The sequence below is a fragment of the Pseudophryne corroboree genome, chromosome 2, assembly GCF_028390025.1.
Source record: "Pseudophryne corroboree isolate aPseCor3 chromosome 2, aPseCor3.hap2, whole genome shotgun sequence".
NCBI lineage: Eukaryota > Metazoa > Chordata > Amphibia > Anura > Myobatrachidae > Pseudophryne > Pseudophryne corroboree.
In genome coordinates, this window is record NC_086445.1 from 81,766,145 (window position 1) to 81,781,684 (window position 15,540).

At 48.6% G+C, this 15,540-nt stretch overlaps 1 protein-coding gene across 3 annotated transcripts in view; it reads right to left on the reverse strand.

Annotated features, from left to right (window-relative positions):
• LOC135050525 (uncharacterized) overlaps positions 1–15,540 on the reverse strand; it is a 145,947-nt gene that overhangs the window by 91,651 nt on the left and 38,756 nt on the right. The window lies entirely within an intron of this gene.

A 15,540-nucleotide genomic window follows, 5' to 3' on the forward strand; every position in this document is an offset into this window, starting at 1 on the left:
GCTTGTCATCCATGAGATTTGCTGAGGTATGCCTAACCCTAACCACAACCTAACGCTAACCACAGCCTAACCCAAACCCTAGCCCTAATTACATCATAACCCTAATCACACCCTAACCCTACCCACAGCCTAACCCTAATGCTAACCACACCCTAACCACAGCCTAACCCTAATGCTAACCACACCCTAACCATGGCCTAACCTAACCCTAGACCAAACCCTAATCACAGCCTAACCCTAACAAAGCCAAACTCTAAACACAGCCTAACCACAGCCTGGCCCAAACCCTAAACCTAACCACTGCCTAACCCTAATCACACCCTAACCCTACCCACAGCATAACCCTAATGCTAACCACACCCTAACCACAGCCTAACCCTAACCACAACCTAACCCTAAGGCTAACCACAGCCTAACCCTAACCCTAAGGCTAACCACAGCCTATCCCAAACACTAAACCTAACCAAAGCCTAACCCAAATCACAGCCTAACTCTACCCACAATCTAACCCTAATGCTAACCACACCCTAAACACAGCCTAACCCTAAGGATAACCACACCCTAACCACAGCCTAACCCTAATGCTAACCACACCGTAACCACAGCCTAACCCTAACCCTAGACCAAACCCTAATCACAGCCTAACCCTAACAACAGCCTAACTCTAAACACAGCCTAACCACAGCCTGGACCAAACCCTAAACCTAACGCTAATCACACCCTAACCCTACCTACAGCCTAACCCTAATGCTAACCACAACCTAACCACAGCCTAACCCTAGCCCAAAACTTAATCACAGCCTAACCCTAACAACAGCCTAACCCTAACCACAGCCTAACCCTATCCACAACCTAACCCTAAGGCAAACCACACTCTAACCACAGCCTGGCCCTAACCCTAAGGCTAACCACAGCCTAGCCCAAACCCTAAACCTAACCACAGCCTAACCCTAATCACGGCCTAACCCTACCCACAATCTAACCCTAATGCTAACCACACCCTAACCACAGCCTAATCCTAACCCTAGCCCAAACCCTAATCATAGCCTAACCCTAACCACAGCCTAACTGTAACCACAACCAAACCCTAAAGCTAACCACACCCTAATCACAGCCTAACCCTAAGGCTAATCACAGCCTAGCCCAAACCCTAAACCTAACCACAGCCTAACCCTGATCACAGCCTAACCCTACCCACAATCTAACCATATTGCTAACCACACCCTAAACACAGCCTAACCCTAACCACAGCCTAATCCTAACCCCAGCCCAAACCCTAATCACAGCTTAACCCTAACAGCCTAACCCTCATAGCAGCCTAACCCTAACCTTAATCACAGCCTAACCCTAACCCCAGCCTAACCCTAACTCTAATCACAGCCTACCCTTAACCCTAATCACAGCATAACCCTAACAACTCCCTAACTCTAACCCTTACCCTAAACACAGCCTAACCCTAACGCCAACCACACCCTAACCACAGCCTAACCCTAATCATAGCCTAACCCTAACAAAAGCCTAACCCTAATCAAAGCCTACCCCTAACTCTAATCACAGCCTAACCCTAACCCTAATCACAGCCTTACCCTAACCACAGCCTAACCCTAACTCTAATCACAGCCTAACCTTAACCCTAATCACAGCCTAACCCTAACAACTCCCTAACTCTAACCCTTACCCTAAACACAGCCTAGCGCTAACTACACCCTAACCACAGCCTAACCCTAACAAAAGCCTAACCATAATCACAGCCTAACCCTAACTCTAATCACAGCCTAACCCTAACTCTAATCACAGCCTAATCCTAACAATAACCTAACCCTAATCACAGCCTAACCCTAACTCTAATCACAGCCTAACCCTAACTCTAATCACAGCCTAATCCTAACAAAAACCTAACCCTAATCACAGCCTAACCCTAACTCTAATCACAGACTAACCCTAACCCTAATCACAGCCTAACCCTAATCACAGCCTAACCCTAATCAAAGCCTAACCCTAACCCTAATCACAGCCTAACCCTAATCACAGCCTAACCCTAATCACAGCCTAACCCTTAAATTTTACATTTACAATGTCAACAATATTATCATGGCAACATTCTCTCATTGCCTATATAATGAATTGTGAATGTCGACATTGCATAATGTCAACTTTATGCCCTTGTAGACATTTAGCCCTTGTTGACATTCTTGTGTCGACATTGTGAATATCAACGTTATTAATAATAAGAATTTACTTACCGATAATTCTATTTCTCATAGTCCGTAGTGGATGCTGGGGACTCCGAAAGGACCATGGGGAATAGCGGCTCCGCAGGAGACTGGGCACAAAAGTAAAAAGCTTTAGAACTACCTGGTGTGCACTGGCTCCTCCCCCTATGACCCTCCTCCAAGCCTCAGTTAGGATACTGTGCCCGGACGAGCGTACACAATAAGGAAGGATTTTGAATCCCGGGTAAGACTCATACCAGCCACACCAATCACACCGTACAACTTGTGATCTGAACCCAGGTAACAGCATGATAACAGAGGAGCCTCTGAAAAGATGGCTCACAACAATAATAACCCGATTTTTTGTAACAATAACTATGTACAAGTATTGCAGACAATCCGCACTTGGGATGGGCGCCCAGCATCCACTACGGACTATGAGAAATAGAATTATCGGTAAGTAAATTCTTATTTTCTCTGACGTCCTAGTGGATGCTGGGGACTCCGAAAGGACCATGGGGATTATACCAAAGCTCCCAAACGGGCGGGAGAGTGCGGATGACTCTGCAGCACCGAATGAGAGAACTCCAGGTCCTCCTCAGCCAGGGTATCAAATTTGTAGAATTTAGCAAACGTGTTTGCCCCTGACCAAGTAGCTGCTCGGCAAAGTTGTAAAGCCGAGACCCCTCGGGCAGCCGCCCAAGATGAGCCCACTTTCCGTGTGGAATGGGCTTTTACAGATTTTGGCTGTGGCAGGCCTGCCACAGAATGTGCAAGCTGAATTGTACTACAAATCCAACGAGCAATAGTCTGCTTAGAAGCAGGAGCACCCAGCTTGTTGGGTGCATACAGGATAAACAGCGAGTCAGATTTTCTGACTCCAGCCGTCCTGGAAACATATATTTTCAGGGCCCTGACTACGTCCAGCAACTTGGAATCCTCCAAGTCCCTAGTAGCCGCAGGCACCACAATAGGCTGGTTTAAGTGAAATGCTGAAACCACCTTAGGGAGAAATTGAGGACGAGTCCTCAATTCTGCCCTGTCCGTATGAAAAATTAGGTAAGGGCTTTTATAGGATAAAGCCGCCAATTCTGAGACACGCCTGGCTGAGGCCAGGGCTAACAGCATTACCACTTTCCATGTGAGATATTTTAAGTCCACAGTGGTGAGTGGTTCAAACCAATGTGATTTTAGGAACCCCAAAACTACATTGAGATCCCAAGGTGCCACTGGAGGCACAAAAGGAGGCTGTATATGCAGTACCCCCTTGACAAACGTCTGAACTTCAGGAACTGAAGCTAGTTCTTTTTGGAAGAATATTGACAGGGCCGAAATTTGAACCTTAATGGACCCTAATTTTAGGCCCATAGACAGTCCTGTTTGCAGGAAATGCAGGAAACGACCCAGTTGAAATTCCTCTGTAGGGGCCTTCCTGGCCTCACACCACGCAACATATTTACGCCAAATACGGTGATAATGTTGCACAGTTACATCCTTCCTGGCTTTGATCAGGGTAGGGATGACTTCATCCGGAATGCCTTTTTCCTTCAGGATCCGGCGTTCAACCGCCATGCCGTCAAACGCAGCCGCGGTAAGTCTTGGAACAGACATGGTCCCTGCTGGAGCAGGTCCTTTCTTAGAGGTAGAGGCCACGGGTCTTCCGTGAGCATCTCTTGAAGTTCCGGGTACCAAGTCCTTCTTGGCCAATCTGGAGCCACGAGTATAGTCCTTACTCCTCTCCTTCTTATGATTCTCAGTACCTTGGGTATGAGAGGCAGAGGAGGGAACACATACACTGACTGGTACACCCACGGTGTTACCAGAGCGTCCACAACTATTGCCTGAGGGTCCCTTGACCTGGCGCAATATCTGTCCAGTTTTTTGTTGAGGCGGGACGCCATCATGTCCACCTTTGGTTTTTCCCAACGGTTCACAATCATGTGGAAGACTTCTGGGTGAAGTCCCCACTCCCCCGGGTGGAGATCGTGTCTGCTGAGGAAGTCTGCTTCCCAGTTGTCCACTCCCGGAATGAACACTGCTGACAGTGCTATCACATGATTTTCCGCCCAGCGAAGAATCCTTGCAACTTCCGTCATTGCCCTCCTGCTTCTTGTGCCGCCCTGTCTGTTTACGTGGGCGACTGCCGTGATGTTGTCCGACTGGATCAGCACCGGCTGACCCTGAAGCAGAGGCCTTGCCTGACTTAGGGCATTGTAAATGGCCCTTAGTTCCAGGATATTTATGTGAAGTGACGTTTCCATGCTTGACCACAAGCCCTGGAAATTTCTTCCCTGTGTGACTGCTCCCCAGCCTCTCAGGCTGGCATCCGTGGTCACCAGGACCCAGTCCTGAATGCCGAATCTGCGGCCCTCTAGAAGATGAGCACTCTGCAACCACCACAGGAGAGACACCCTTGTCCTTGGAGACAGGGTTATCCGCTGATGCATTTGAAGATGCGATCCGGACCATTTGTCCAGCAGATCCCACTGAAAAGTTCTTGCGTGGAATCTGCCGAATGGAATCGCTTCGTAAGAAGCCACCATTTTTCCCAGGACCCTTGTGCATTGATGCACTGACACTTGGCCTGGTTTTAGGAGGTTCCTGACTAGGTCGGATAACTCCCTGGCTTTCTCCTCCGGGAGAAACACCTTTTTCTGTACTGTGTCCAGAATCATCCCTAGGAACAGCAGACGTGTCGTCGGAATCAGCTGCGATTTTGGAATATTTAGAATCCATTCGTGCTGTCGTAGTACTACTTGAGATAGTGCTACTCCGACCTCTAACTGTTCTCTGGACCTTGCCCTTATCAGGAGATCGTCCAAGTAAGGGATAATTAAGACGCCTTTTCTTCGAAGAAGAATCATCATTTCGGCCATTACCTTGGTAAAGACCCGGAGTGCCGTGGACAATCCAAACGGCAGCGTCTGAAACTGATAGTGACAGTTCTGTACCACAAACCTGAGGTACCCTTGGTGAGAAGGGCAAATTGGGACATGGAGGTAAGCATCCTTGATGTCCAGAGACACCATATAGTCCCCTTCTTCCAGGTTCGCTATCACTGCTCTGAGTGATTCCATCTTGAATTTGAACCTTTGTATGTAAGTGTTCAAGGATTTCAGATTTAAAATAGGTCTCACCGAGCCGTCCGGCTTCGGTACCACAAACAGCGTGGAATAATACCCCTTTCCCTGTTGTAGGAGGGGTACCTTGATTATCACCTGCTGGGAATACAGCTTGTGAATGGCTTCCAATACCGCCTCCCTGTCGGGGGGAGACGTTGGTAAAGCAGACTTCAGGAACCGGCGAGGGGGAGACGTCTCGAATTCCAATTTGTACCCCTGAGATACTACCTGCAGGATCCAGGGGTCCACTTGCGAGTGAGCCCACTGCGCGCTGAAATTCTTGAGACGGGCCCCCACCGTGCCTGAGTCCGCTTGTAAGGCCCCAGCATCATGCTGAGGACTTGGCAGAAGCGGGGGAGGGCTTCTGTTCCTGGGAAGAGGCTGTCTGCTGCAGTATTTTTCCCCTTCCTCTGCCCCGGGGCAGATACGAGTGGCCTTTTGCCCGCTTGCCCTTATGGGGACGAAAGGACTGAGCCTGAAAAGACGGTGTCTTTTTCTGCTGAGAGGTGACCTGGGGTAAAAAGGTGGATTTCCCAGCCGTTGCCGTGGCCACCAGGTCCGATAGAACGACCCCAAATAACTCCTCCCCTTTATACGGCAATACTTCCATATGCCGTTTGGAATCCGCATCACCTGACCACTGTCGCGTCCATAACCCTCTTCTGGCAGAAATGGACAGCGCACTTACTCTTGATGCCAGAGTGCAAATATCCCTCTGTGCATCTCTCATATATAGAAATGCATCCTTTAAATGCTCTATAGTCAATAATATATTGTCCCTGTCCAGGGTATCAATATTTTCAGTCAGGGAATCCGACCAAGCCACCCCAGCATTGCACATCCAGGCTGAGGCGATTGCTGGTCGCAGTATAATACCAGTATGTGTGTATATACTTTTTAGGATATTTTCCAGCTTCCTATCAGCTGGTTCCTTGAGGGCGGCCGTATCAGGAGACGGTAACGCCACTTGTTTTGATAAGCGTGTGAGCGCCTTATCTACCCTAGGGGGTGTTTCCCAACGCGCCCTAACCTCTGGCGGGAAAGGGTATAATGCCAATAATTTTTTAGAAATTAGCAGTTTTTTATCGGGGGAAACCCACGCTTCATCACACACCTCATTTAATTCATCTGATTCAGGAAAAACTACGGGTAGTTTTTTCACACCCCACATAATACCCTTTTTTGTGGTACTTGTAGTATCAGAAATGTTCAAAACCTCCTTCATTGCCGTGATCATGTAACATGTGGCCCTACTGGAAAATACGTTTGTTTCCTCACCGTCGACACTGGAGTCAGTGTCCGTGTCTGGGTCTGTGTCGACCACCTGAGGTAACGGGCGCTTTAGAGCCCCTGACGGTGTTTGAGACGCCTGTACAGGTATTAACTGATTTGCCGGCTGTCTCATGTCGTCAACAGTCTTTTGTAAAGTGCTGACACTATCACGTAATTCCTTCCATAAGACCATCCAGTCAGGTGTCGACTCCCTAGGGGGTGACATCACTAATACAGGCAATTGCTCCGCCTCCATACCATTTTCCTCATACATGTCGACACAACGTACCGACACACAGCACACACACAGGGAATGCTTTGATAGAGGACAGGACCCCACTAGCCCTTTGGGGAGACAGAGGGAGAGTTTGCCAGCACACACCAGAGCGCTATATATATACAGGGATAACCTTATATAAGTGTTTTTCCCTTATATAGCTGCTGTATAGATTTATCTGCCAAATTAGTGCCCCCCCCTGTTTTACCCTGTTTCTGTAGTGCAGGACTGCAGGGGAGAGTCAGGGAGCTTCCCTCCAACGGAGCTGTGAGGAAAAATGGCGCCAGTGTGCTGAGGAGATAGGCTCCGCCCCCTTCTCGGCGGCCGTTCTCCCGCTTTTTTATGGAAAAACAGGCATGAGTTAAATGCATCCATATAGCCCAGGAGCTATATGTGATGCATTTTTTGCCCCCTAAGGTGTTTATATTGCGTCTCAGGGCGCCCCCACCCAGCGCCCTGCACCCTCAGTGACCGGAGTGTGAAGTGTGCTGAGAGCAATGGCGCACAGCTGCGGTGCTGTGCGCTACCTTATTGAAGACAGGACGTCTTCTGCCGCCGATTTTTCCGGACCTCTTCTGCTCTTCTGGCTCTGTAAGGGGGACGGCGGCGCGGCTCTGGGACCCATCCATGGCTGGGCCTGTGATCGTCCCTCTGGAGCTAATGTCCAGTAGCCTAAGAAGCCCAATCCACTCTGCACGCAGGTGAGTTCGCTTCTTCTCCCCTTAGTCCCTCGATGCAGTGAGCCTGTTGCCAGCAGGTCTCACTGAAAATAAAAAACCTAAAACTAAACTTTTTTCTAAGCAGCTCAGGAGAGCCACCTAGACTGCACCCTTCTCGTTCGGGCACAAAAATCTAACTGAGGCTTGGAGGATGGTCATAGGGGGAGGAGCCAGTGCACACCAGGTAGTTCTAAAGCTTTACTTTTGTGCCCAGTCTCCTGCGGAGCCGCTATTCCCCATGGTCCTTTCGGAGTCCCCAGCATCCACTAGGACGTCAGAGAAATATACTTGTAGCATGATTTGGACAAAACATATCTATAGTTCAGCTTCTGAGCAGCCAGCGTTACTGCTGGTAATTGTACTGACAGTCAGTGTTCCGTTACAGTCATTTCAGCTGTATATTTGTACTGTACAGTATGTAGGGAAGATATCTGAAGATGGGATGCTCTACACATTCCATTACATTGGAAAGCACCAAACGTGCCAGGTAATCTTTAGGTGTGTTTTTATTTAGGTGTGTAGTAATGCATTTTGTGTTTGCTCGACATGATTCTACTGTAATTCCAATAAATAGAAGAATGTGTGCGTGAAATCGCACAAACATACAGAGTTCAGTAAAGGAAATAAATAACCCACAAACAGGGGCGGATTGGAAACAAAAAGCGGCCCTGGATACAATTTGTACTACCGGGAATCTTCCCTGTAAGTCCTATGGCCAATCCGCCTCTGCCCACAAAGCTCCTGCATGGACGTGCAACGATTACTATGGGCAATAACAGGTAAAGGTTCATTGCTGTATTTTGTTTTCCTTTTGGGGTATTTATATTCCCTGTAATTATTATTATTATTATTACTACCAGTTATTTATATAGCGCACACATATTCCGCAGCGCTTTACAGAGAACATTTGGTCATTCACATCAGTCCCTGCCCCAGTGGAGCTTACAATCTATGTGGTCATTCCGAGTTGATCGCTAGCTGCATTTGTTCGCTGTGCAGCGATGAGGCAAAAAAGGCACTTCTGCGCATGCGTATGCGCAAGGTCTAGCGAAGCTTTTCAGTCGCACTGCTGGCAGCAGAGTGATTGACATGAAGTGGGCGTTTCTGAGTGTCAACTCACTGTTTTCCGGGAGTGTTAGAAAAAACGCAGGCGTGCCAGGAAAAACGCAGGCGTGGCTGGGCGAACGCAGGGCGTGTTTGTGACGTCAAAACAGGAACTGAACAATCGGAAGTGATCGCAAGCGCTGAGTAGGTATTGAGCTACTCTAAAACTACACAAAAATTTTTTGCCGCCGCTCTGCGATCCTTTCGATCGCACTTCTGCTAAGCTAAAATACACTCCCAGTGGGAGGCGGCATAGGGTTTGCACGGCTGCTAAAAACTGCTAGCGAGCGATCAACTCGGAATGACCACCTATATTCCCTCCTACATGTACACACACACACACACACACACACACACACACACACACACACACACACACACACACACACACACACACACACACATTCATATTAGGGTTAATTTTTGTTGGGCTCCAATTGACCTACCAGTGTAAGCACCACGATGTGTGTGCGCTCCTCCTCGGTGCTCGCATGCCATCAGAGAATGTCCTCAAGCTGCGCTCAAGATGGAAGTGGCCAGAGAAAGCGGCTACGAGAATTGGGGGATAACTTTGTTAAGGGCACCTCACAGAACTAAAGCTTAGGTAAGTAGCTCTGTGATTTAGGGCCTAATTCAGACCTGATCGCTGTTGTGCAAAATCGCACAGCGGCCGATTATCGAACGATTGCGCATTCGTATGGACAGCAATGTGTGCATGCGAGTCTAAACTGCGACAGAATGGTGTAAAAAATTCAATCGCTAGTCGTTCGCAAGGTGATTGACAGGAATAGGACGTTTGTGGGTGGTAACTGCCCATTTTCTGGGAGTGTCAGGAAATACACAGGTGTTCCCAAGTGTTTTCTGGGAGGGTGTCTGACGTCAGCTCCGGCCCCGATCAGCCTGTTTGTATCACACTGTAGGAGTAGGTCCTGGGCTACGCACACTGCACAGACTGGAAAAATCATCAGATGGTGAGTGAGTTGCGAAGTATTTGCAGATGTCCGCTGTCTGGCAAAGTTTTCGCAGGGTGTACACATGCATTCACACACTTGCACGGGGCGGGTTTTCATTCTCTATGGGCGGTGGCTATCTGATCATAGACTGGTGCAAAAACGCAGCAGAACAATAAGGGGGGTCATTCCGAGTTGTTCGCTCGCAAGCTGCTTTTAGAAGCATTGCACACGCTAAGCCGCCGCCTACTGGGAGTGAATCTTAGCTTATCAAAATTGCGAACGAAAGATTCGCAATATTGCGAAAATACTTCTCTGTGCAGTTTCTGAGTAGCTCGAGACTTACTCTGCCAGTGCGATCAGTTCAGTGCTTGTCGTTCCTGGTTTGACGTCACAAACACACCCTGCGTTCGCCCAGACACTCCTCCGTTTCTCCAGCCACTCCCGCGTTTTTCCCAGAAACGGTAGCGTTTTTTCACACACACCCATAAAACGGCCAGTTTCCGCCCAGAAACACCCACTTCCTGTCAATCACATTACGAACACCAGAACGAAGAAAAAACCTCGTAATGCCGTGAGTAAAATTCCTAACTACATAGCAAATTTACTTGGCGCAGTCGCACTGCGGACATTGCGCATGCGCAGTAGCGACTAATCGCTCCGTTGCGAAAAAAAAATAACGAGCGAACAACTCGGAATGACCCCCAAGGTCTTAGCCTCTATGTGACCACTATTTCACTTCAAGTATTACTTATGGCAGTGGTTCCCAAACGTTTTTGAGTCATGGCGCACTAGAGCAGTGATGGCTAACCTTGACACTCCAGCTGTTGTTGAACTACACATCCCAGCATGCCCAGCATCAGTTTTAGCATGGCCAAATAGTAAAGCTAGTAGTGATGAGCGGGTTCGGTTTCTCGGAAACCGAACCCCCCCGAACTTCACCCATTTTACACGGGTCCGAGGCATACTCGGATTATCCCGTATGGCTCGGTTAACCCGAGCGCGCCCGAACGTCATCATCCCGCTGTCGGATTCTCGCGAGATTCAGATTCTATATAAGCAGCCGCGCGTCGCCGCCATTTTCACTCGTGCATTGCAAATGTTAGGGAGAGGACGTGGCTGGCGTCCTCTCCGTTTATTCATTGTTGAGTTGATGCAAATATTTGTGCTTATTGCTTAATTGTGGGGACTGGGGAGCAGCTTTATATTAATATAGGAGTACAGTGCAGAGTTTTACCACCAGTTTTATCCGTTCTCTGCCTGAAGAAAACGCTCCATATCTGTGCTCAGTGTGCTGCATATATCTGTGCTCACACTGCTTAATTGTGGGGACTGGGGAGCAGCAGTATTATATAGGAGGAGTACAGTGCAGAGTTTTGCTGACAGTGACCACCAGTTTTATCCGTTCTCTGCCTGAAAAACGCTCCATATCTGTGCTCAGTGTGCTGCTTTATTGTGGGGACTTTATATAGGAGGAGTACAGTGCAGAGTTTTGCTGACCAGTGACCACCAGTATATAATATATAGCATTACGGTACAGTAGGCCACTGCTGTACCTACCTCTGTGTCGTCAAGTATACTATCCATCTAGATTCTATACCTGTGGTGCATTTTAGTTTTGCAGTTTGCTGACACAGTGACCACCAGTATATAATATATAGCAGTACGATACGGAAGGCCACTGCTGTACCTACCTCTGTGTCGTCAAGTATACTATCCATCTAGATTCTATACCTGTGGTGCATTTTAGTTTTGCAGTTTGCTGACACAGTGACCACCAGTATACTATATATAGCAGTACGGTACGGAAGGCCACTGCTGTACCTACCTCTGTGTCATCAAGTATACTATCCATCTACATTCTATACCTGTGGTGCATTTTAGTTTTGCAGTTTGCTGACACAGTGACCACCAGTATATATAGCAGTACGGTACGGAAGGCCACTGCTGTACCTACCTCTGTGTCGTCAAGTATACTATCCCTCTACATTCTATACCTGTGGTGCATTTTAGTTTTGCAGTTTGCTGACACAGTGACCACCAGTATATATAGCAGTACGGTACGGAAGGCCACTGCTGTACCTACCTCTGTGTCGTCAAGTATACTATCCATCTACATTCTATACCTGTGGTGCATTTCAGTTGTGCAGTTTGCTGACACAGTGACCACCAGTATATATAGCAGTACGGTACGGAAGGCCACTGCTGTACCTACCTCTGTGTCGTCAAGTATACTATCCATCCATACCTGTGGTGCATTTCAGTTTTGCACAGTTTGCTGACCACCAGTATATAATATATAGCATTACGGTACAGTAGGCCACTGCTCTACCTACCTCTGTGTCGTCAAGTATACTAGCTTAGTCACACAGCGACCTTGGTGCGCCTCTTTTTTTCTTTGCATCATGTGCTGTTTGGGGACAATTTTTTTGAAGTGCCATCCTGCCTGACACTGCAGTGCCACTCCTAGATGGGCCAGGTGTTTGTGTCGGCCACTTGTGTCGCTTAGCTTAGTCACACAGCGACCTTGGTGCGTCTCTTTTTTTCTTTGCCTCATGTGCTGTTTGGGGACTATTTTTTTGAAGTGCCATCCTGCCTGACACTGCAGTGCCACTCCTAGATGGGCCAGGTGTTTGTGTCGGCCACTTGTGTCGCTTAGCTTAGTCACACAGCGACCTTGGTTCGCCTCTTTTTTTCTTTGCATCATGTGCTGTTTGGGGACTATTTTTTTGAAGTGCCATCCTGCCTGACACTGCAGTGCCACTCCTAGATGGGCCAGGTGTTTGTGTCGGCCACTTGTGTCGCTTAGCCTAGCCATCCAGCGACCTCGGTGCAAATTTTAGGACTAAAAATAATATTGTGAGGTGTTCAGAATAGACTGGAAATGAGTGGAAATTATGGTTATTGAGGTTAATAATACTATGGGATCAAAATGACCCCCAAATTCTATGATTTAAGCTGTTTTTTAGGGTTTTTTGAAAAAAACACCCGAATCCAAAACACACCCGAATCCGACAAAAAATTTTCGGTGAGGTTTTGCCAAAACGCGTCCGAATCCAAAACACGGCCGCAGAACCGAATCCAAAACACAAAACCCGAAAAATGTCCGGTGCACATCACTAAAAACTAGCAGGGCATGCTGGGATGTGTAGTTCAACAACAGCTGGAGTGTCAAGGTTAGCCATCACTGACCTAGAGCATTAGAATTTCTTTCACGGCACCCCTAGGCCAAAGGTTTATTATTAAGAAACTTAGAAAGAAATATTAAATGAAGTAAATTGTGTTGATATGCAAGGCAGCCTTCAGGGGGGACTGTGGGGACAGGTGTTCCGGCCCTTACAGAGAGGGGGGACCACCTCTGGCTCCTACCGCCAATACCTGTAGAGCTGCACCAGTCTGTGAACCAACAGCAGGCTGGTGTCCGGGAGAAATTCGCTGCGCATCAGCTCTCCGTAAATCGTTCCTGTAGGTCCGCAACACTCTACCTATCTGTAAGGTCACAATGTAGGACATCACATAGGGGTGGAGCAGTGCGGCTTAATCTTTTTTTGGGGAGAGATGGGCCCTGTCCATATAGTCAGTACCGGGCCCCACAATTTCTGATGGCAGCCCTGTTAATATGTCATCGTTAGGGTCAGTTGTGTGGTGAGGGACAGGATTTGCTTCTGTTATGACTGTCAGCCACCAGCACTGGTTTTGCCTATTACATTGACCATAAATAATTTGAATTGGTCCTGGTCCACCAACCCAGATCACCCCTGTAAGAGCCACAAGGTACCCCAGGGTGCCACGGCACACAGTTTGAGAATTACTGCCTTAGGGTGTTTAAGTATGGCACTGTCATTACTTAGTGACGTCTGCACAAAACTGGATAAATGAATTATAAAGGGACCACACTGACCTATTCTTAAATCTCACCAAATAACTCCCGCTGGCGGGCCATTGCGTCACGCCACACTGTTTTGTACGGAATATACATCACGAATGCGACAAAAGTACGATACACGAGTACCCTGAGCACTGGCAGTGCCATAGCATGCTGTCTGTGACACTGATATTAACCTAGGAGAATGGCAAAAGGCCCGAGACCAATATGAGTGCACCATGCATCACACCATGCCTCACTGCGTGTAATCTGGACCTTATGTAGAGATGGACGCAGATTGCTGCATACTCAGCCAGATCTGCATCCATCTCCTCACACGCTGGGGGCCACCCAGCATGTATAGCGCCGCCTCACGATGTGTCCGCAATTAAATTGCGGATGCATCTAATTAAGGTTGATCCCTGGCAGCGCAGTCATTTTTTTAATCTAAGCGTCACGCAGCCACCCAAAAACACTCACCTGTTTGGGCTGCCACGCCCCCCCCCTGCCGCTGTCAATCACATTGTGTTGAAATACTGTATATAAGGCCGCACAGGCGCAATGCGGGCAAACTGTGCTCTGAATTAGCTCCCTAATATTACCTCAGGTGTGACAAAAACACTAACCCTACTGTAAGCACACAGTACACTACAAGCGACATTGGATGCAGCTACTGTGCAACACAGACGCTAAATTAAAATATAGGAGGTTATTCAGGTCGCAACACAAAGCGATGCGACCACAATTTCCCCGTTCCCAGCGCTTACACACACGTGCAGGTCCCATCCTGCATGTACTGTACGTGGGCCTGCCAATGCTATCGCATCGGCTGTGAACGCCTCTATTTGATTGACAAGTAGAGGCATACGCGGGGGGCGGGGGCAGGAATGAACTGTTGCGAGGGCAGCGCAGGGAAAATGGGGGCGGGGCGGCAGCATTTTTGGGGCGGCTGCGTGTAAAGTGATGATGTGATCATCGCATTGGCTGTGAACGCCTCTACTTGATTGACAGGTAGAGGCATTCACGTTGGGGGGGCAGGGATGAACCGTTGCGGGTGCAGTGCAGGGAAAATGGGGGTGTGGCAGCAGCATTTTTGGTGCGGCTGCTTGACATCACACGTAGCCGCCCCGATGGAAGAAATGGCGACGGGTCACCTGCCTTCGCAATTGGGCTGCGGTGGCAGGAGGACATCCACAGTTGCTGCGATTGCAATTAAATTGCGGTTACAGCCACTGGGCAGGACATGCATGCCCAAACAGTCAATGGATGCCAGGGCTTGCTAGGCCTTGTCATTCTGCAACAGTAAATGCAGTATTACCATCATTGCATTCAACAAGTGGAGCCCTCGCTGTGTGCCTCCATGTTATAGCATGACCAGGGCTATAAGTAGGGGTGGGCAAGCAGTGCCACTGCCAAAGGTGCAGGGACTAGGGGGGTGGCATCATTGCTACCCCATCGCACCAGTTTTCGGCTTGCGCGTGGCCTGGAATGGCAGCCTGCAGCCTAGAGAGCAGCACAGAGCATCCTTAGAATGCTCCAGGCACCACTGCATAGTGACCTGTATCGTTCTTAGCGTACCAACCCTCAGCTTCTTCCTTTTTCTGACAGGCCCATCGTTGTCACGTTATGACATCACAAGTATGGGGGGGCACAGTGTCAGATCCAGACGACTCTCAGCTGCCTCTGCCTCCTTACTCACTGAGCATCACTGAGAGCGTGGCCCCAGGAAGGAGAGGTAGACCACCCTAAGGTGTGTGTGTTATGGGGAGGTGATCGCCCTGTTTGCCCACCCTCCTCATCCTCAACCCCTGGATCTGTCACTTAGGGCACAGGGTTGAATTTCTCTCTTCTGTGGCCCTGAGTACAGTGGGTGCTGGCTATTTCCTGTAATCAGGAGGTGGCACACTTCTTTTTTAAAACACAGAAAAGACATTCATAATGTCGACATCACAATATCGACAGTTATAGCGACATTTTTAAAATGTTGACATTAAACATGTTGGCATGTACAGCATGTT